The sequence below is a fragment of the Ranitomeya variabilis genome, chromosome 2 (genome assembly GCF_051348905.1).
Source record: "Ranitomeya variabilis isolate aRanVar5 chromosome 2, aRanVar5.hap1, whole genome shotgun sequence".
Classification (NCBI taxonomy): domain Eukaryota; kingdom Metazoa; phylum Chordata; class Amphibia; order Anura; family Dendrobatidae; genus Ranitomeya; species Ranitomeya variabilis.
Genome location: NC_135233.1, coordinates 891,346,864 through 891,368,725, shown reverse-complemented (window position 1 = coordinate 891,368,725; position 21,862 = coordinate 891,346,864). Strand labels below are relative to the sequence as shown.

The following is a 21,862-nucleotide window of genomic DNA, read 5'->3' as shown; positions in this document are numbered from 1 at the left end:
AATTACCATTTTTAAAAATGCAATTGGCTGTTCCGGCCTACTAAAGGTGTCTGTCTGCCCCTGCCTGGCGTTGTCCTCAACTGAATAAAGCTGAGCTTCAACCTTCAGTTCCAAATTACCATTTTTAAAAATGCAATTGGCTGTTCCGGCCTACTAAAGGGGTCTGCCCCTGCCTGGTGTTGTCCTCAACTGAATAAAGCTGAGCTTCAACCTTCAGTTCCAAACATACAACAAAAAACTGGTACAATACAAAAAGTGGCCTCCAGCTACAAAAACTTTCTCCTACAAGTAGTTAACTGACAGTTTTTTTTCCAGTGAAAACACAGATATGGCATCCAACGAGTGTTGTCCTGTCTCGTCTTCTTTATATTATTGCCAAGAAGCTGCAACTGAATAAAGCTGTGCTTCAACCTTCTGTTCCAAATTACCATTTTTAAAAATGCAATTGGCTGTTCCGGCCTACTAAAGGTGTCTGTCTGCCCCTGCCTGGTGTTGTCCTCAACTGAATAAAGCTGAGCTTCTACCTTCTGCCTCTTATTAACTGCTGTTTTTTAAAAAAATTGGCTGTTCCGGCCTACTAAAGGTGTCTGTCTGCCCCTGCCTGGTGTTGTCCTCAACTGAACAAAGCTGAGCTTCCACATTCTGGCTTTCGCCCTATACTATCAGATATTAAACTGCATTTGGCCTACTAGTGTGGTTAGGCCCTTGAAACAGTGTCTGCTGCTCTTGGGTTTGCTACTCCACTGAACAAAGCAATGCCGCCTGTTTAGTCCTGTTAACAATTTTGAACTGCATTTAGCCTACTTTATTCTTTGGCCCTATATCTGTTTCCTCCTCATCCTGCCCATTGCCCAGCCACTGCTAGATGAGTCTGCTGGTACATTGACCAAGACAACTACATTCCCCTTATACTCTACACAGCCAGAATCTGACCCTGCTGAAAGTAAGGTTCCCCTTCCCGCATGTTATACCACCTTACACAGGGACAGAGAGGAAGGTGCAGATGAAAGTGCAGGTTCCTTCATCAGGTGGGGGGGCATACTCGTTGGCGACGTCACTGGCACAGGGCCCCTCAGAGTATGCAAAAGTGTCGCTGCTGGTGGGAGGCGCCCCCGCCATGCAAACACACCGCCGTACTTTGAGGGGCCCTGTGCCAGTGCCAATGCGAACGAGTGGGCCCCCCCTGCTTGCTCAAGATCACAGCACTTGCAACGTTGAAATACTTACCTTTCCCTGCAACATCATGTAAAAAATAAAGAATAAAAATAAAAAATATGGATATACTCACCCCTCCGACGGACCCTGGCTCTCACCGGTGCAAGTGTCTGCCTCTGTTCCTAAGAATGCAGTGAGTGAAGGACCTTCGATGACGTCGCAGTCACATGTCACCAATCACAAGACCACGATGTCATCGCAGGTCCTACACTCACTGCATTCTTAGGAACGGAGGCTGCCGGTTGCACCGCTGAGGTCCAGGGTCCGTCGGAGGGGTGAGTATATCCATATTTTACTTTATTTTTTACATGAATATGGATCCCAAGGCCTGAAGGAGAGTCTCCTCTCCTCCAGACCCTGGGAACCATACGCACCGCACATGCCTGGGAACTTATAGGAACTTCTGATTCCGATTTCCGATATCACAAAAATATCGGAACTCGGTATCGGAATTCCGATACAGCGAATATCGGCCGATACCCGATATTTGCAGTATCGGAATGCTCAACACTACTTAAGATCTGTTTCACATCAGCACCGCTGTTGATACACCCAGATCCAACACTTTCATTCATTGTGGAGGTGGACGCTTCTGATAATGCTTTGGGGGCTATTGTCTCCCAAAGAACTGGAGAGAAGGGTCTGCTACATCCTTGTGCTTTCTTTTCCCGTAGAGTAATCTCAGCAGAGAAGAATTACGACGTGGGAGACAAGGAATTGCTGGCTATTATTGCGGCTTTCAAAGAATGGAGGCATCATCTGCAAGGAGCTGCACAACAGATCATAGTGCTAACTGACCATCGCAATTTAGAGTTCCTTAGATCCGCTAAATGTCTTTCTCCTCGTCAGGCTCGTTGGAACTTATTTTTAAATCAATTTAACTTTGTTATCTCGTACCGTCCAGGTTCTCGTAATGAGAAGGCTGATGCTTTATCCCGAATCCATGCTGTGGATTCCGTACCTGGAGCCCCGTGCAAGACCATTCTATCTGATGCCAATTTCATCAGAGTTATCCACGATCAGGACTTGTGGAAGGAGTGCAGGGAGGCCTATGACAGTGATGTATTTCTGGCCAACCCACCTGTGGATATTAATCTTGTCTTTAAGGGTGGCATGTGGTTAAGAGATTAACGTATCTACGTCCCTGAGGTCGTCCGTCTGCAGATCCTCAAGATGGTACATGACTCCAAGTTGGCTGGTCACAGGGGGATACAGAAGACACAAGAGTTCCTGAGCCGATTCTTCTGGTGGCCAACTTGCCTGAAGGATACCAAGGACTACGTTCTCTTTTGCGAGGTATGTGCTCGTTACAAGACTCCTCATGTGGCACTTACGGGTCTTCTACAACCATTACCTGTTCTGTCCCTCCCTTGGGGGTCTATATCAATGGACTTTATTGTGGAGCTGCCTACATCAGGGGGCATGAATACAAGCATGGTGGTAGTTGATCGCCTGACTAAAGCTGCTCATTTTGTTCCGTGCACCGGCCTCCCCTCAGCTAAAGATACAGTGAATTTGGTTATACAGAATGTCTTTCAGTTGCATGGGGTTCCGGATGAGATCATCTCTGACCGTGGAGTGCAGTTCACTTCAAGATTCTGGAAGGGGTTTTGCTCTGCACTCAATATTAATGTCTGTCTCTCTTCCGCTTATCATCCCTAGACAAATGGTCAGACTGAGCGTACCAACCAGACGCTGGAACAATATCTAAGATGCTATGTCAGCCATCTCCAGGATGATTGGTTGGAGTTGCTACCATTAGCCCGAATTTTCAGATAACAATTCTCAGAGCGCCTCCACTAAATTTACACCTTTCTTTGCCAATCTGGGTTATCATCCGTGTATCTTACCTAGGTCTCCAATTAATTCTCCGGTACTGGCAGTGGAGGAAAGGCTGACTGTGATGAGGCAAAATCTGGAGGTTCTGAAGGAATCCCTGACCACAGCTCAAGAACGTTATAAGTAGTGTTGAGCATTCGGATACTGCAAATATCGGGTATCACCCGATATTCGCTGTATCGGAATTCCGATACCGAGTTCCGATATTTTTGTGATATCGGAAATCGGAATTAGAAGTTTCTATAAGTTCCCAGGCGTGTGCGGTGCATATGGTTCCCAGGGTCTGGAGGAGAGGAGACTCTCCTTCAGGCCCTGGGATCCATATTCATGTAAAAAATAAAAAATAAAAATAAAAAATATGGATATACTCACCCCTCCGACAGACCCTGGACCTCAGCGGTGCAACCGGCAGCCTCCGTTCCTAAGAATGCAGTGAGTGTAGGACCTGCGATGACGTCGCGGCTTGTGATTGGTCGCGTGAGCGATCACATGAGCGGTCATGGGACCAATCACAAGCCACGACGTCATCGAAGGTCCTTCACTCTGCATTCTTAGGAACGGAGGCAGACCCTTGCAGCGGTGAGGTCCAGGGGCCGTCCGAGGGTGAGTATATCCATATTTTTTATTTTTATTCTTTATTTTTTACATGAATATGGATCCCAGGGCCTGAAGGAGAGTTTCCTCTCCTTCAGACCCTGGGAACCATCCAGGATCACTTCCGATATTTGTGTCCCATTGACTTGTATTGGTATCGGGTATCGGCGATATCAGATATCTTTTGGATATCGGCCGATTCAATCTGATACCGATACTTTCAAATATCGGAAGGTATCGCTCAACACTAGTTATAAGAGATCGGCTGTTAGATTCCGTAAACCTGCACCCATGTTCAAGGTAGGAGATTCCGTGTGGTTAGCAACTAAGAATCTGAAGTTAAACGTTCCTTCACAAAAACTTGGACAGAAATTCATTGGCCCTTTCAAGATCAACGGTATTGTGAGCTCTGTGGCCTGCCGTCTGAAGCTGCCTAGGACTATGAAGGTACACCCAGTTTTTAATGTATCTTTACTAAAGCCTGTATCTCCTAATACCTTCCAGGGACGTGTTGTGCCACCTCCACAGCCTGTGGTGATTGATGGGCAAGAACAATTTGTGGTGGAGGAAATTGTTGATTCCAGGATTCGCAGGAATCCGCTCCAATATCTGATAAGATGGCAGGGATATCCCCCTGAGGAAGACTCTTGGGAACCTGTGGAAAACATCAATGCCCAACAGAAGATTTCTCGTTTTCATCAGAGATTCCCTGAGAAAGCAGGTCCAGGATCGTCCTGAGGCCGCTTCTAAGAAGGGAGTAATGTCAGGACTCTGAACATTTTTTATTACCTTTTTGTGCATTACTGCCCTTTCCCAAGATGGCGTCTTTTGTCTCATGTGCACTGTGTCTTCCTGCTATAAAACTCCACCCCAGCCTTCAGTCTGTGCTAGAGTATTCTGCCTTGCATCCAGCTCCTGACCTCTGGTGACTTCCTGGCTATATACCTGCTCCTGTGAACCTGTGGGGTTATCCTGCTACTCTGCTCTGAGTTCCTGCTGCATACACCAGTTCCAGTAATCCTCCTTCATCTGCTGCTCGTGTTTACTTCCATCTGCATTTGCTGGACATGTAAGCTGTTGCTGCTTTACAAGAACCTGAGACTGTTACCTAGACCTACCTGGTTGAGCTAAGATATTATTTGAACTGCCTTATAAGCATATCTATCTGTGTTTTGGACTAAGCAAGGACTTATTCATGTCAAGTATCCTCAAGAATATTGTGCTTCATAGACTTTCTGCGTGATTGCATTTTCCTCTGAAGTTTCCTATAGACTGCTGAGCTGCATTTGATATTTGCACCAAGTTTTGTGGACTTGAGTTTCTCTCTGCACCTGTTTGAATCACCGTGTGATAATATAGACTTTACCACTTATAAAACTGTGTCCTGTAGTTGTCTTGTTCCACGCAAAGAGTCTCCTGAGTTATCCCCTATAATTATTACATTGTCATTGTAAAACATTAAGGTTTACTGAAACTATGCCAGTGGTGGTTTTATCTAAATCCTTGTGGCTTTATTTTCTAGGGGTTTATGGCCCCTTGTCTGATGACTCCATGATATCTCAGTTTCATCCGACTTTGAAAAGTGACCACTTGAAGGTGTGGGTGAAACTAGAGTTACTACAGTGTTATTCACTATATAAGACCAGAGAAACATGACTAAGACAGATGCCAAAACTGGGGTACCTGTACATGTAAAGTGTGCTGATACCTGCATAATTGGGGATGCCCATGCAGTGTAGGTAATCTCCCAGGGGTTCTCTGTCTTGGTCTTGCTTCTCTGATATTCCAGATGGATGATGTTTAAAAGCCTCTTGGTCATGATCTAAGTATACTGTATGTAGTTAATCTTCATATATACATAATCACTATATTTATTTAATCCTTATATGTACTTATTAACTTGTGTATGTTAACACATATAAAAGTGTACGCACTCACACTATTCAATCATACTATTCCTTGAATTTTGTACTTTGCAATAAAATTGCCTTGTATTGCAAGTATTAGCCTTTTTTAATGTCGTATCTGAACCTTAGTGTTAAAAACATGTCAAATAAAATTGCCAAAATCTCCTGTAAATAATTGTGCAAAGAGGGAACCATCATACCATATACGAGTCAATTTTCCTGGGCCCATCCAGTATGTGGGTTCCAAGGCCTAATAGGGCGCACATGACTATGCAGCAGGGCTCGCCTTCATTCCAATGTATAAAACAAAGGAGTATGGAGCACAAAATGCATATTGTGAAGTGGATTTTCATGGGCCCATCCAGTATGTGGTTTCCAATGCCTAATGTTGTGCATATGACTGACTATGCAGCAGGGCTGTCCTTGCTGGCAATGTGTAAAACCAAGGAGTACGGGAGTACAAAATGCATATTGTGAAGTGGATTTTCATGGACACATCCAGTATGTGGGTTCCAAGGCCTAATGGGGTGCATATGACTATGCAGCAGGGCTGGCCTTGCTGCCAATGTGGAAAACCAAGGAGTATAGCAGTACAAAATGCATATTGTGAAGTGGATTTTCATGGGCCCATCCACAACGTGGGTTCCAAGGCCTAATGTGGTGCATATGACCGACTATGCAGCAGGTCTCGCCTTCCTGCCAATGTCTAAAACAAAGGAGTACGGGAGTACAAAATGCTTATTGTGAAGTGGATTTTCATGGGCACATCCAGTATGTGGGTTCCAAGGCCTAATAGGGTGCATGTGACTATGCAGCAGGGCTGGGCTTGCTGGCAATGTGTAAAATCAAGGAGTATGGGAATGCATAATGCATATTGTGAAGTGGATTTTCATGGGACCATCCACTATTTGGGTTCCAAGGCCTAATGGGGTGCATATGACTGACTATGCAGCAGAGCTCGCCTTCCTGCCAATGTGTAAAACAAAGGAGTACGGAGTACAAAATGCATATTGTGAAGTGGGTTTGCATGGGCCCATCCAGTATGTGGGTTCAAAGGCTTATTGGCGTGTATATGAATTGGTAGCAGGGCAGGCCTTGAATTCAATGCAACACTTTTTCAGGAGTCCCCCCTGGACATCTTATGACAGGGATATTGTGGTGTGTCGTAATTCTTGACATCCCATCCACTCACAGCATAGGCTACAACAGCTTAGGAGACCCACTGTTTCATAATGGCCCTTTAAGAAGATTAATACCACCTGATGCACCAGTAAAAATAGGCTCTGTGACTTTAAGAGTCCCTCCTTCGTTAATGAAACAAGATGGGTCTGCTTATGTGTCACACACCACATGGCCAGCTAGGGGTTGTTAAATGTTACAATGACATTTCTCAGTGAATGCATTTGTAGTGGTTGAAAGCAATGTTAAAGTTGAAAAACGCTTCAAAAACGCTGAGTTTGAACTAAGCATAAGTGGGGGAGGAAATTTTTGGGCTGGGGTTAAATATTTGGCCTTAAAGGCAAGTCATTAACCTGCAAAAAATTATATTTCCAAGCAAAACCCGTTTTGATTTCGTTTTGATGTGTCTTTTCTGGCACCGGGAAAAATGGCATGAATCTCGGAAGAAAATGATTAAAGCTGTGAACTAGGAGTCAGGAATGCTTCCAGGGGCGATCCTGTGTCATTTCAGCAGTGCTTCCATCATTTTCAGATGTTTTTAGACCTTAAAAGGACCCCCGGGGGGATCACGGTAAAAATACTCGGGTCTCCCATAGACTTACATTGGGCTCGTTGTTCTGGCCGAGTACCCGAGTATTCCAATTTGCTCGACCCGAGCAACGAGCACCCGAGCATTTTAGTGCTCACCCATCACTAGTCTCCAATTTTCATGATCTTGAGTTGAGTGAGGCCTCATTTTTTGAGTGGCGAGCTGACGATTTTAATGATACCATTTCAGTGCAGATACGTTTTGATCTCCCGTGATTGCATCTTAATCAGAGTTTGACAGCGGCATTTAACTAGTTAATAGGCGCAGTCGGATCGCAATTCTGTCCATGCCTATTGCGGGCACATGTCAGCTGTTCAAAACAGCTGACATGTCCCGGCTTTGATGCGGACTCACTGCAGGAGCCCGCATCAAAGCGGGGGTTCTACCATCAGACGTACTATTCTGTCCGATGGCAGAAACAGGCTAATTTTCTGACTCATGGAAACCCCAAAGTTATAAAGTTGCATGCACCAATAGCTTAATTAATGCACCAATCCAGTGTTTGTTTGTTTTTTAAATCTTATTAATGGAGGTTTCCACGAATGTAAGTTCCTTGACCCAATTATTATACATTCCAGCCACTGTCTTCAGCTCTTCCCAAAGCCAGTCCAGTTCTGACTGACTGGAAGTCAAAGTTAATGGTCAAAAGCTTTCAAATTTTATAAAAGCCTCGTTCTGGCTCTCATAGACTTGGGGCTCATTCAGAAATTTTATTTTTGTGTTTGAGTGCTCATACCTGTGATAGTCTATGGGGCCACTCACTTGATAACATGTCTGATATTTATCCAAGGGATATGATACTATGTGCAGGGAACTTAGATTAGTAGCACCACTCCAGGAGTAAAATAAAATAAAAACACTGAAGGAGTGCTTTAAAAGGCATCAACAACTTTATTAAGAGGCATGCGCCAGTAGACTTGATTTTTACTTGTCAAAGTTCATGAATTGTTTTTATATTAGTTATATGTAAAGTTAACGCGCTTCAGATGTTTGTTCAGATTGCCTCTTTTAGCAGAAAGAAAATCGGCTTTAAGTCTCCTCACGTTGACATGTCACTCTCCCCAAGGAGAAACGATACTTCTTGGATCCCGGTCAGACTCCTCTCAATCAGCCAAACCAGATCTCCACTTTGCACTGACGAGGGGCAGTACCCCGAAACACAGTGTCTGCAAATTGAGATTCTGGTTTGGCTGTAATCCTAAGTCATGTGACAAGGCTCGTTAAAGGGTCGACATTGACTGTTAGGATTGCTACTTCCAATAGGTGGCACTACAGTTCTAGTCCTCTTCCTCTCTGAAGAGACAATTTGCTTATACAAAATGTATAAAATGTATCATTTATTAGTGAAGATTAGTGTTGAGCGATACCGTCCAAAACTTGAAAGTATCGGTATCGGAAAGTATCGGCCGATACCGGCAAAGTATCGGATCTAATCCGATACCGATACCCGATACCAATACAAGTCAATGGGACACCAAGTATCGGATGGTATCCTGTATGGTTCCCAGGGTCTGAAGGAGAGGAAACTCTCCTTCAGGCCCTGGGATCCATATCAATGTGTAAAAGAAAGAATTAAAATAAAAAATAGGGATATACTCACCCTCCGACGCAGCCTGGACTTTACCGCCGTAACCGGGAGCCGTTGTACCTAAGAATGCGCGCTTGAAGGGCCTTAGATGAGGTCACTGCGCTCTGATTGGTCCGTAGCGGTCGCGTGACCGCTACGCGACCAATCACAAAGCAGTGACGTCACCTAAGGTCTTTCAAGCGCTTGAAATACCTTAGAAGACGTCCGCAGCTTCTGATTGGTCACGTAGCGGTCGCGTGACCGCTGCGCGACCAATCACAAAGCCGTGACGTCACCTAAGGTATTTCAAGCGCTTGAAAGACCTTAGGTGACGTCACTGCTTTGTGATTGGTCGCGTAGCGGTCACGCGACCGCTACGGACCAATCAGAGCGCAGTGACCTCATCTAAGGCCCTTCAAGCGCACATTCTTAGGTACAACGGCTCCCGGTTACGGCGGTAAAGTCCAGGAGCCGCCGGAGAGGTGAGTATATCCCTATCTTTTATTTTAATTCTTTATTTTACACATTGATATTAATCCCGATACCGATTCCCGATACCACAAAAGTATCGGATCTCGGTATCGGAATTCCGATACCCGCAAGTATCGGCCGATACCCGATACTTGCGGTATCGGAATGCTCAACACTAGTGAAGATGTATTAAATGCATATAAAAGCAGATTAAGAGTTGTTTTATATATAAATATATATATATATATATATATATATATATATATATATATAGCAATATACTTAATTTCTGAGTTGCAGTTCTGTTTGATTTTGACCTGAAGACCACATCATAAACTCTTTGTCATCCATGTGTAAGTTATTGGCGATTAAATTGTATGTTAAAGCAATAACTCTCATGAGTCAATAAGCTTAACTTATATTTTATTTTTCCAATATTGTTTGTGCAGCATGTCAGGTGCCAAGAAAGACAAGTCCTTGGTCATTCCCGTATGAAATCCCCACTTCATAATGTCACCTTTTCTTTTGCCTACTGTAGGTGATAGAAAATCGATGAGGCCCAATGTATCAGTTCAACAGTCATTCCCTCCGGGTCCTCTCGCTAGCAGAATAGCTTCTATTGACAGCCATGCAGGTTGCTATTAATATGACAGCCTCCTCTATATCCCACTGTAATTTATAATGAAATACCTAATCTCTATTATTTTGATCCAAGCAGGCGATCCCAAGTCTTTTCATCCAGTTCCCAATGGCAGTTACATGAGAGATGGCAAACCAATAATTTTTGTCAAGTTTTATAAGCCAACAGAAATGCTTCTCCACAGCTCCAGTTTGAAAAGGCACAGATAAAGCTCATTCAGTGTGATGAATGAAAAAGCCATCTGGGGTTTTTCTTTTTGACTTCCTCTCCTTTTTTTTCCATCCTTGTAATCAAATTTGAGAAAAATCAAATGGGGCTTTCTATGAAAGTACCTTTTGTTGATCTGAACGAGCTGGTAATTTACAAAATACCCTTCTTTTGTGAGCCGGGCTAAAGATAAAAGAATTGGTAGCTTTTAAAGCTGGGCCTTGGTGGGACTCTTACACGCGATGAAAGCAGCTTGTGTGTAGAGACAGAAACACATTTGAAAGCCAGGCCTTGCTCAGGGTGTTCGGGATGAACTACCTCATGTGCTCGTAACATGAATGATGGAATATAGAGAGTTGGCAAAATCTATGGCTATGCTACAATTCACATATCATACCGACATCCTGAACTTTTTCCTGTCTCACTTGGATTTTATACCTACGCTGTCAAACGTTTATTGTAGCTTGCCATCATTCACAGTTTTTATATTCTCATAGCCATTTTTATTCATTTTTTAGCCTCCAATAACAAGGGACGAAAACACGGTGACACAAATTTTCCGCCTGCGCCATTTCCACCAATCGATTGCCATGATTGGAAGATGGATTACTGTGGACACCTTTTGGTACCCCCCCTCTCTGTAAGTTTTCAGCATGCTTGATTCCTTCTAGTAAAGAGTTGTGATTCATTTAGCTAACCGTATGCGTTCTGCTGCAAATCAGCATTTAACCTGCGCGGTTACAGAACGCACAGTAAAGTACATAAGAAAGATGTGAAGGCAGATTATGGAGGCAGAAGGGGTTAATGATTTGTCATCCGGGGCCTGTAGATACACTGGGATGTGTTTATGGGGAACACTGCGGGTATCCTGCAGCACAATTGCCAGAAAGACGTCTTTGCAGAATTAAAATGATAACTGTGAGCTAAGCCTTCGTCAGAATAAAATCTGTAATTCATGGAATTAGTCACAAATAATCTCAATATCTCGTGATAAAGAACAACTACTCATGTAAATCTCAACTTTTCTTTTTATTTTGCTTTATACTATGATTTAAAAAAATAGAAAACCGTGTTATTATGAACTATATTTCTGGAAGCGTAAATTATGCTAATCATTATATCCTATTTCACATTTCTAGAAAATATATATTTAGCTGATATATTGTTCAATTATACCATTCACGGTTTGTTTTTATGTCCTGTTTTTTTCAATTTTGGCCAGTTTTTTTTTTTTTTTTTTTTAATTTCTCTACAATATTATTAAAACACAAAAGAAAAATAAAATGAAGTGTAAACTGTATACAAAATATATATTTGTTCTTGTTGAGGGGTAATATGTCAGGAAATAAAAGCCATACAGAAATCGAGCAGAAAATACGGAGATCGGGTAGATACTGCTAAATAGGATTTATTTTCATTTGAGAGCCATTTGCTGCCTCCTAATGACAGCAGTCTCAAACAACACTTGTGGCAGGGTGCCAGACACATCTGCTTTATTTAACAGATTAATCCTAGTGTTGATCATTTAATTCTGAGGGCTTTGGTCACACCAGGTACTGCGTGCATTTTTAGCCTTGATTTTTTCATGGGTGATTTAGTTGCCAAGCTGGAAACAGCGCAAATTACATTCTAAACAGTTCAATTATTTGCATTATTTATCTGGCACTGTAGCATTTTTTAGATATTTTGTATATTTTTTAAATCTAAAGTAGATGACATATATGATTTTCCAACCCCTTGATACTGTTAATAAACAAGATATTCTGCTTAATCCAATATAATAATTGCTACATTAATTTTCCAATTATCATTGAATATATAAGTGCTTATTACTCATTGCTTGGTTATTTCACAGTTTTTATACATTATGATATACAAGTCTATATACAAGTCTATAGAAGCTAATATATAGCCACGTCAGCTCTATACATTAGATGTAACTAATCCAAATATTCAGAAACATAGCAACTAAGAAAATACAATAAGAATATAAATTAAAAATACAACTAACTCACTGATTTAAATAAAATCAATCTTTTTATATTTTTATTGGTATTTTATTATTTTTCAAAGTAGAATATTTTTCTAATCCACACGATAGGATAGGAAAAATCTGTCCCTGCTTTATATATTTTTTAATTAACAGGGTGATGTTGTATGTCTTATTAATTAGAGACAGAAAAGAGGATATCAGAATCAGAAACAACATGATCGGACAAATATCTGCACGGATCGCTCACAGTTTTACAGTAGTGTATGTAATAAAATTAGATCATGCCATGTGTAACGTGCATACATCAACAAGGTGTCAAATCACAAGATCAATTACCAAAATAATGGAAATAGTGTTAAAATCAGTTGTCCTAACGTTGGTTTATTACCAACCAGGGTCATGTATTGCCCATTCATTAATTACCCAATATGCCCAATTAGTAATTTCTATGAGAAGTAATAGTACAATGAGATATTATATGATTGATATATTTTATTTTCTATGAATCCTGATAGAAAATTGCTAGAAAGTCTCTTGCTTGTATTTTTAAATGAGGATTCTTGGACCTCAGGTGATAAGGACAATGGAATATCTGTATTACAATCTCCCCAGTTCACAATTTGCTATCTTATTCCAGTGTCACTGGAGGTGTGTTTGATCTATTTAAATGGGCACGAAGAAGAAGCCTCCGAGCAGCCAGGTGAATCCAACCTATTATAAGCCCTTAACACTGGGTTCATATTGGTCATTTTGACACCTTTTACATTTTTGAGATTTTTTAATTTTATTTTAGATATCTCAAACTAAAGTGGTCACATGTTATAAGTTAGTGAATGTAGAATGATGAAATCCCGCATGCATGATGTGTTTTGAGACTTTTTTTGTCATCTGACACAGCTTTTAAGTATTTCTAAATTGCATTTACTAGAGGTATGCCATTTTATTGGAGCTTTTGAGATGATATTTTCCACTGTGACACCAGGGAAAAAGATCTTCAATGTAAAAACATCCTTTTGTAATTATATTTTTGTCTGTGTTGCGTTTTAAATCCTCAGAAGCACATATGGACTTGTCCAGATAGACATATGTGAAAAGCGTGTTCTTCCAAAAAGCATTTGACTAGTCCACATCTAGACCTGGTCTCAAAGTGTAGTAGACATGATGATTTTCCACACAACTGTAATAAAACAAGTGATGTAAAATCACAGTCACGTGGGCCTGTGTAGACAAACCGTTAAATAACAACAGGTCTTTTTCAAACAGTCCTGCTGAACATACTAGCTGGATGAGGTGTGGCCTTACTTGGGGCAATACCTAAAAATTGCAGCAAGTAATAATTTCAAGGTCATACTCCGCCATTTATAGACTCAGTTTAATTGGCGTTTTTTTACGTAGTTGGTATTGCATACAGTATATATGTTTTACTAAATATTTTTCTTCTAAAGTGGAGAATAATAATTTTCCATTAGTTACTGACTCCTATATTCTTCTGTAGTGTGTGTTTTATATACTATGTTCTAGGTCATGTTAGGTGTGCAGAAAACTGACTGAAGAGACAAGGAAGGTTTCAGGTACTACAGAGATTCAACCACTGGAGTAATAAATGTTCTAGTTGACGTCCATGTACAGAATAACGTAGCATAATAATTAATAACATATCATGTGTAGCAGTTTTTCGGAGTACTACCTGGACTTCTTAGTAGTAGTCACCAATGATGTAAGCTGCGTTCATTGTCCATCTGCATGCTTCTGGATATAGCGGATATTCAGCTTGCATTACTTTTAGATGGAAAATTCATTTTTTATATAGTAGACAAAATGATATTGTGTTAGAAAGCATTTTTTTGTATGGATTTAGATTACTAGAGCAAAAAAAATAAAACAAAAGAACGAAGGAAATACATATTTTTTTCCAGCAGATGTCACCATAGGCAAGAGGAAACATATTATTATTACATGGTCTTCTCAGCCAAGTGTTTTTCTTTTTCTTTTCCCTTGTGGCATTGGCAAACCCTATAATAACTGTAGGCATCTAACACTGATTGCCCTGTACTGTGCGTTCAATGCCAGCTTATCCATTTTGTAGGTAATTGTTATTAATTTCATTTGCGGCATCATTTACACATTTGTGTAAATGTGCTGCTGAGGGCTTGCGAGCATCCTTTGGAAAGATGACAGTTTTTGCCTGGACACTGAAGACACAATCCCTAAGGGAATTAAACTTAGATGTCTCCACAGGGGTTTACACACCATTTTGTATTTAATATACAATTATTATTTAGATACTGTATTTATAAAAGCAGAAATTATTTTGGATAAAGACTACAAGAAGGCGCAATTTTCTCTGGATAATTGTAATGTAATTTTTAGCTAATTATTGAAAAGATCCGACAACATGCATAGAAAGCATACGCTTCATAACTCAATGTTTTATTTCGTGGTGATCATTTGATTTTTGAGTTATCTTTTGAGGTAGCAGATTGATATCATTAAAATTGTTTGGAACGATTAGGAGGTTACCCCCATTTTTTTAAGAATAATCTGTTAAATCCATGAAGGTAGCCTGTACTATAAGGCCATAGACATTTCATAAACTACGTTATGGTTCTCATGATTATATTCCTGCATTGCAAATATATTCTCCACTATAATTACTTGAGAGTATAATGAAATCTGTCCAAAAGACCACCACTTACCAAGACCACATTTTTTAGTAGAGCACAATTCCTATGACAAATGTTAAATTCCATCATATACTGCATACTTCGGGTGGATGGTCATCCTCAGCGTTAGGATGGATATCCAGACAGTAATGTACAGAACATCACAGCATTCCTTAGTAAAGAAAATTGTAAAGATATAGCAGCATGTCATGTTCAAGGGTACCACATTATACAAGATGGCCAACATTTCGGTCCTCACTTTTATTGATCACGGCTTGTTATGAGTAGTGCGATGGACGCTCAGTGGAAAGGCAGACATTCTCCATATAAAACAACTTTTATTGCAAATTTGTGTGTCGTTTTAAAGGAAATCAATCAGCAGGTTTTTCCTACATAATCAGAGAGAAACATAATCAGAGACAAAGATCCTGAATCCAGCAATGTGTCACTTATTAGTCTGACTAATGCAGTTTTTATAAAATCACTGCTTTGTCTTCAAAAAAAAAACAACAAATCACTGCTTTATTAGGAAGAGATTATCACTAGAGGACTACTTGGCCTGCTGAGAGATAGTCCAACTCCCCCCTACCCCTGATTGTTGGCTTCCTGTGTATGCACAATGTACACAGTAAGCAGCCAATTAACAGTGTGGGCGGGGTTATAGAGAGCTCAGCATTCAGAGAATTGATAGATCTATAGCAGATAAAACAGCTTTTAATTAAAACTGCTGCACCCAGTAAAGTGACACATCAATAGAAATAAGATCTCTCCTCCTATATCATGCTGCTCTCAAATGGGGTAGCAAAAGCCCTTGGTGACAGATTACCTTTAAAGAGATTTTACTATGCTTCCACGTTGGAAGAAAACAAACCCTGAATATTTTCTCTCACGTTTACAGGTGCTTCTCACAAAATTAGAATATCATCGAAAAGTTAATTTATTTCAATTCTTCAATATGAAAAAGTGAAACTCCTATATTATATAGAGTCATTACAAACAGAGTGATCTATTTCACGTGTTTATTTTTGCTAATATTCATGATTATGGCCGACAGCCAATGAAAACCCAAAAATCGTTATCTCAGTAAATTAGAATAATTAAGAAAACACACCTTCAAAGGCTTCCTGAGCATTTAAAAAGGTCCCTTAGTCTGTTTCAGTAGGCTCCACTATCATAGGGAAGACTGCTGACTTAACAGATGTCCAGAAGGCAGTTATTGACATACTCCACTAGGAGGGTAAGCCACAAAAGGTCATTGCTAAAGAAGCTGGCTGTTCACAGAGTGCTCTATCCACGCATATTAATGGAAAATTGAGTGGAAGGAAAAAGTGTGGTAGGAAAAGGTGCCCAAGCAACCGGGATAACCGCAGCCTTGAAAGGATTGTTAAGAAAGGGCCATTTAACATTTTTTGGGGAGATTCACAAGGGGTGGACTGCTGCAGAGTCATTGCTTCTGGAGCCACCACACACACACGTATCCAGGACATGGGCTATAAGTGTCACATTTCTTGTGTCAAGTCACTCATGACCAATAGACAATACCAGAAGCATCCTACCAGGGTCAAGAAGAAAAGGAAATTGACTGTTGCTCAGTGCTCCAAGGTATTGTTTTCAGATGAAAGTAAATTTTGCATTTCATTTGGAAATCAAGGTCCAGAGTCTGGAGGAAAAAGGGAGAGGCCACAATCCAAGCTGCTTGAAGTCTATTGTGAAGTTTCCACAATCAGTGAAGGTTTTGGGAGCCATGTCATCTGCTGGTGTAGGTCCACTGGGTTTTATCAAGACCAAAGTCAGCGCAGCCGTCTACCAGGAAATTTTAGAGCCCTTCATGCTTCCCTCTGCCGACAAGCTTTTTGGAGATGGAAATTTCATTCTCCAGCAGGACTTGGCACCTGTCCACACTGCCAAAAGTACCAATACCTGGTTTAAAAACAACAGTATCACTGTGCTTGATTGGCCAGCAAACCTGCCTGACCTTAACTCCATAGAAATTCTATGGGGTAATGTCAAGAGGAAGATGAGAGACACCAGACCCAAGAATGCAGATGAGTTGAAGGCTGCTATAAAAGCAACCTCGGCTTCCATAACACCTCAGCAGTGCCACAGGCTGATCGCCTCCCATGCCACGCCTCATTGATGCAGTAATTGATGCAAAAAGAGCCCTGACCAAGTATTGAGTGCATTTACTGAACATACATTTCAGTAGGCCAACATTTCGGATTTTAAAATGATTTTTCAAGCTGGTGTTATAAAGTATTCTAATTTACTGAGATAATGACTTCTGGGTTTTTATTGGCTGTAAGTAGTGTTGAGCATTCTGATACCGCAAGTATCGGGTATCGGCCGATACTTGCGGGTATCGGAATTCCGATACCGAGATCTGATACTTTTGTGGTATCGGGTATCGGTATCGAAACAACATTAATGTGTAAAATAAAGAATTAAAATAAAAAATATTGCTATACTCACCTCTCCGACGCAGCCTGGACCTAACCGAGGGAACCGGCAGCATTCTTTGCTTAAAATGCGCGAGTTTACTGCCTTCCGTGATGTCACAGCTTGTGATTGGTCGCGTGCCGCCCATGTGGCCGCGACGCGACCAATCACAGCAAGCCGTGACGTAATTTTCAGGTCCTGAATGCCTAATTCTAGGCATTCAGGATTTTAAAATTACGTTACGGCTTGTGATTGGTCGCGTCGCGGTCACATGGGCGGCACGCGACCAATCACAAGCTGTGACATCACGGAAGGCAGTAAACGCGCGCATTTTAAGCAAAGAACGCTGCCGGTTCCCTCGGCAGCCGTGACGTCACGGGAGGCAGGAAACGTGCGCATTTTAAAATTACGTCACGGCTTGTGATTGGTTGCGTGCCGCCCATGTGACCGCGACGCGACCAATCACAAGCCGTAACATAATTTTAAAATCCTGAATGCCTAGAATTAGGCATTCAGGACCTGAAAATTACATCACGGCTTGCTGTGATTGGTCGCGTCGCGGCCACATGGGCGGCACGCGACCAATCACAAGCCGTGACGTCACAGAAGGCAGTAAACGCGCGCATTTTAAGCAAAGAACGCTGCCGGTTCCCTCGGTAAGGTCCAGGCTGCGTCGGAGAGGTGAGTATAGCAATATTTTTTATTTTAATTCTTTATTTTACACATTAATATGGATCCCAGGGCCTGAAGGAGAGTTTCCTCTCCTTCAGACCCTGGGAACCATCAGGGATACCGTCCGATACTTGAGTCCCATTGACTTGTATTGGTATCGGGTATCGGTATCGGATTAGATCCGATACTTTGCCGGTATCGGCCGATACTTTCCGATACCGATACGATAAGTATCGGATGGTATCGCTCAACACTAGTTGTAAGCCATAATCATCAACATTAACAGAAATAAACACTTGAAATAGATCACTCTGTTTGTAATGACTCTATATGATGTATAAGTTTCCCTTTTTGTTTTGAAGAATCAAAATAAATTAACTTTCTGATGATAGTCTAATTTTGTGAGACGTACCTGTATATGGAATCGAACAGAGCAAACTCTGTATACTGCCATGTGAAATTGGAGGCAAATGGATGTACAGTATGGCCTGGAGCTCCATAAGTCTGTATTCAACCGTTTATCCATGTTCTTTGGTTGCACGTCTCATAAACTGTCCCTGCTCAGGATAAGTCTGCAATCAATGATCTATCTATGTTGCTTGGTTCCCCATCATAAGATCTATCTGCTCAGGATACGTCTATATTAAGTGTTCTGTCTATGTTCCTTCGTTGCACATCTCTTAAGCCATCCCTGCTCAGGATAAGTCTGTTATTTTGAACATTTCTAGAATAGTCTTTAATAATTGTTCAGAATTGTTTTGCCATGTCACAGAGAGACCTGTGCAGCTGTACCTTTTGAGGTCTATTCATCATTATCCATTTTCAGTGAAAAATTAGAGGTATACATCAATAAATAGATAATTTAACATAATGAAACAGGCTCCTATATTTTAAAAATATTCATGAGATTTATATTTTTCTGTGGATGACTCTGCATACAATGGATTAGTTTGCTAATTTATTCTGTACAGCAAAATAAAAAGAAAGTGATAGAGGTCAAAAAGACACTCTTTTTTGCCAGCTGTCAAGTGAATGTGACTCTATGGATGCATTAAGTGTTTGCAATATGCAGTGTAAATATACTCTTACAGCTGCACTGTCTTCTCTAACATTCACCTATATGGAAGCCATGCCCACCTGTAATGAGAGGAGAATAGATAGTAATAGATAGTTTTCACCAAAATGAGACAAGAGTGGATGACTTCCATTGTGTCTATGTGCCGTGACAGAGGGCAAGAAGAAACTGAACCCAGAAATGACCATTCTGTGAGTGGACTGTGTAGACAAGGTGCACGTAAGTGTATATGAGTGTATACATGCATGTTTAGGCATAAGGACTTGCTGAAGGACAGATTGAAAGAGATAAAACAGCAGGTTTGCTACTGGTACTCAGGCAAGAAGTATGGAGTGAAAAAGTGCTATTCCAAGAACCCTTTTGCATGGGAGCTTGGCTGAAGTTATATACATACTTCAAACAATAGAAGGACAGTCCCACACACAGGAATTGGTTTCCATGCCTTATTACACTTTCATGTGAGAAATAACAGCAGAAAGGGAGAGGAAGTGTAGGACAGCATCTAGAGTCCTAACAGTTTCACATGGACACACATGCTTCTTCTAAAAGAAGACTCTGCCCTAGACTCTAGACGCTGTCCTGCACTTCCTCTCCCTTTCCGCTGTTATTTGCCAAATGTAATAGAAAGTAAGAGGCCTTCACTGCCAGAAGAGCAGCTAGCCCGGAGAGGTTTGGAGAATTGGACAGTTGCTACTGTGTATGCGAGTCCTTTTGTAGTGAGATGAGCAAAATTGGCCTGTATATAAAAAGTTCTAGAAAGTCAGTGTACTAAGTAGTCACATTTAATAGACTTCTCTGCTGATATATTTTGATGGTCTCCTCTTATAGCAGTCAATAATGTGTGTCGACTTTGGTTCACACAAAAATTGCTTTGTGAACCAGCAAGTTACAAATGTGGTCAAGTGTTGCCAGAGCAGCATTGGAAACAGCAGAAGATGGCAACCGGTAAGTATCTGAATGCACTCTATACACACACACTACTGATTGCTAACAGAGAGTATGATAGAAAACAATTGCCAGAGCTGAGTACTTAACTTGAGTAAAGTTCTTCATTGTACAGTATTTGTTTAAAAGGTCTGTATCTTGTTGATGCTTCTGCACCGCTCTAAGAAGGAATCTCCAACCAGGGATTTCCTGTAAGATATTCTGAGGTTCTGGCCTACCTCGCACGTTTAGGGGCACCTCGTACATTCACATGATTAGTGCATGGAGGAAAGAAGAAGTTGATTCACAAGTGTTTAGCCTGATGTTACAGTCAAGACAGCCCTGGAGTGTGGAGACATGAATAGCCATCCAATAGCACAAGATAAACCTCTTCACTTCACTCTACTAAGAATTTAAAAACTATCCATTTCACTGTCCTAGACCACCAAGGATCATGATATTTATGGCCCTGGACAACCAACGATACTGAATTTTATCCAGTATCTCTTCATTTCTGTAGACCTGTGTATTAACTGTGCTATACTAAGTAAATCCTGAAAACATGACCAATTAGGGGTACTTGAAGGGTGGAGGTGAGAAATGCTTCCCCAGGCCACCAGGTATGCTGACATAAACCCCTTCACTGCCTCAGACCACCAGCATTTCTAAATTTAAACTTTATGCGGCCCTAGACCACCAGAAATATTGATCAGTAGGTATACACCCTTTCACTGCACTAGAACTCCAGGTTTCAGGCACTAACCACTTAACTGCATGAGACCACCAAGAATTCTGGCTTTAAATCCTTCATTGCCCTCGACCGTTAGGCATTAAACCATGAACTTCTTCACTGCTTTGTACCACCATAGATACAAACATTAGTCATTTCCCTTCCCTAGACCACCAAACCACCAGAAATGTCGACAATAATCTTCATTGCCATAAACCTGGATGCTTTATAAATGTATTTGCCTGAAAGTTTTCAGCTACTTTGATATAACTGCCTACAATATTTTATAAATATGTTGCACTATTTTCCCTCCAAAAGTTTTCTTTAATATTTCTAAATGATAAATATGATTCATAATGACAATTGTGGCATAAATGTTGAGGTCTTTTGTGACTTATCAAAGTATTTTGTAAGCCAGATTTGTGGCGAAAACACTGAGAAATCAGTGCCCAAAGGAGTAATGTCTAAGACACATATATTTTGCTCTTGCTACATCCTCAACAGGATGCGCCTCTAAATGTATGAGGTGCCACTGACTCCGGCAAAGTTATGAAAAGTATGGCCAAGAGCAGTCATAAAAAGTCCAAGTGTAGGGATTCACAAAACAAAGAAGCCCCTATAGGCTCTAGATGTGATCTTGTGTATTTTGTCCAAAATATCACTAAAAAAACTCATATTCCTCATTTTGCATAGTCACAGTTTGCCTTGTGATGCTGTTGAAGGAGGGGGTGTCAGTGCTTTGTTTGGTGTACTTAAAAGGTGCTAGGCTGCCTGCTTAATCTAAAAGTATGGGTTTCACTAATTGGCTGTAAGTTGGCATAATGCACTACATGGAACTGTTTGACTGGTACCCTGCAGAAGATGCATTTTTGTGCAAACACTGTATCATACTAAGCAGCCACACCCTCATGAATGTTAGGTGTGTAAGCTGCATTTCATCAGTATTTTCCACCTTTACAACCTCGTACATATTACATTGTCACTTGTCAGCATGCTACTGGAAACTGGTGATTGAACCTACCTTTATATTAGTAAGGATGGCCTTTTTCAGTGATATTAAAGCACTGATTGACCATATCATCTGTTAAAAGAGTGAAAAGTAGCTGACAGCTTCTCTTTAATTACCTGTCATCTAAGCTGCCTAACTTGCACAAAGCAAAC

At 41.0% G+C, this 21,862-nt stretch overlaps 1 protein-coding gene across 4 annotated transcripts in view; it reads left to right on the top strand.

The window, feature by feature from the left end:
* The window catches only part of LOC143808128 (uncharacterized), a 1,431,070-nt gene that overhangs the window by 162,159 nt on the left and 1,247,049 nt on the right, over nt 1-21,862 (top strand). For all 4 annotated transcript variants that reach the window (XR_013221890.1, XR_013221891.1, XR_013221884.1 and 1 more), the window contains exon 3: nt 10,727-10,848. The gene's annotated coding sequence lies outside the window, so the exon portion shown is untranslated. The remainder of the gene's footprint in view (nt 1-10,726; nt 10,849-21,862) is intronic.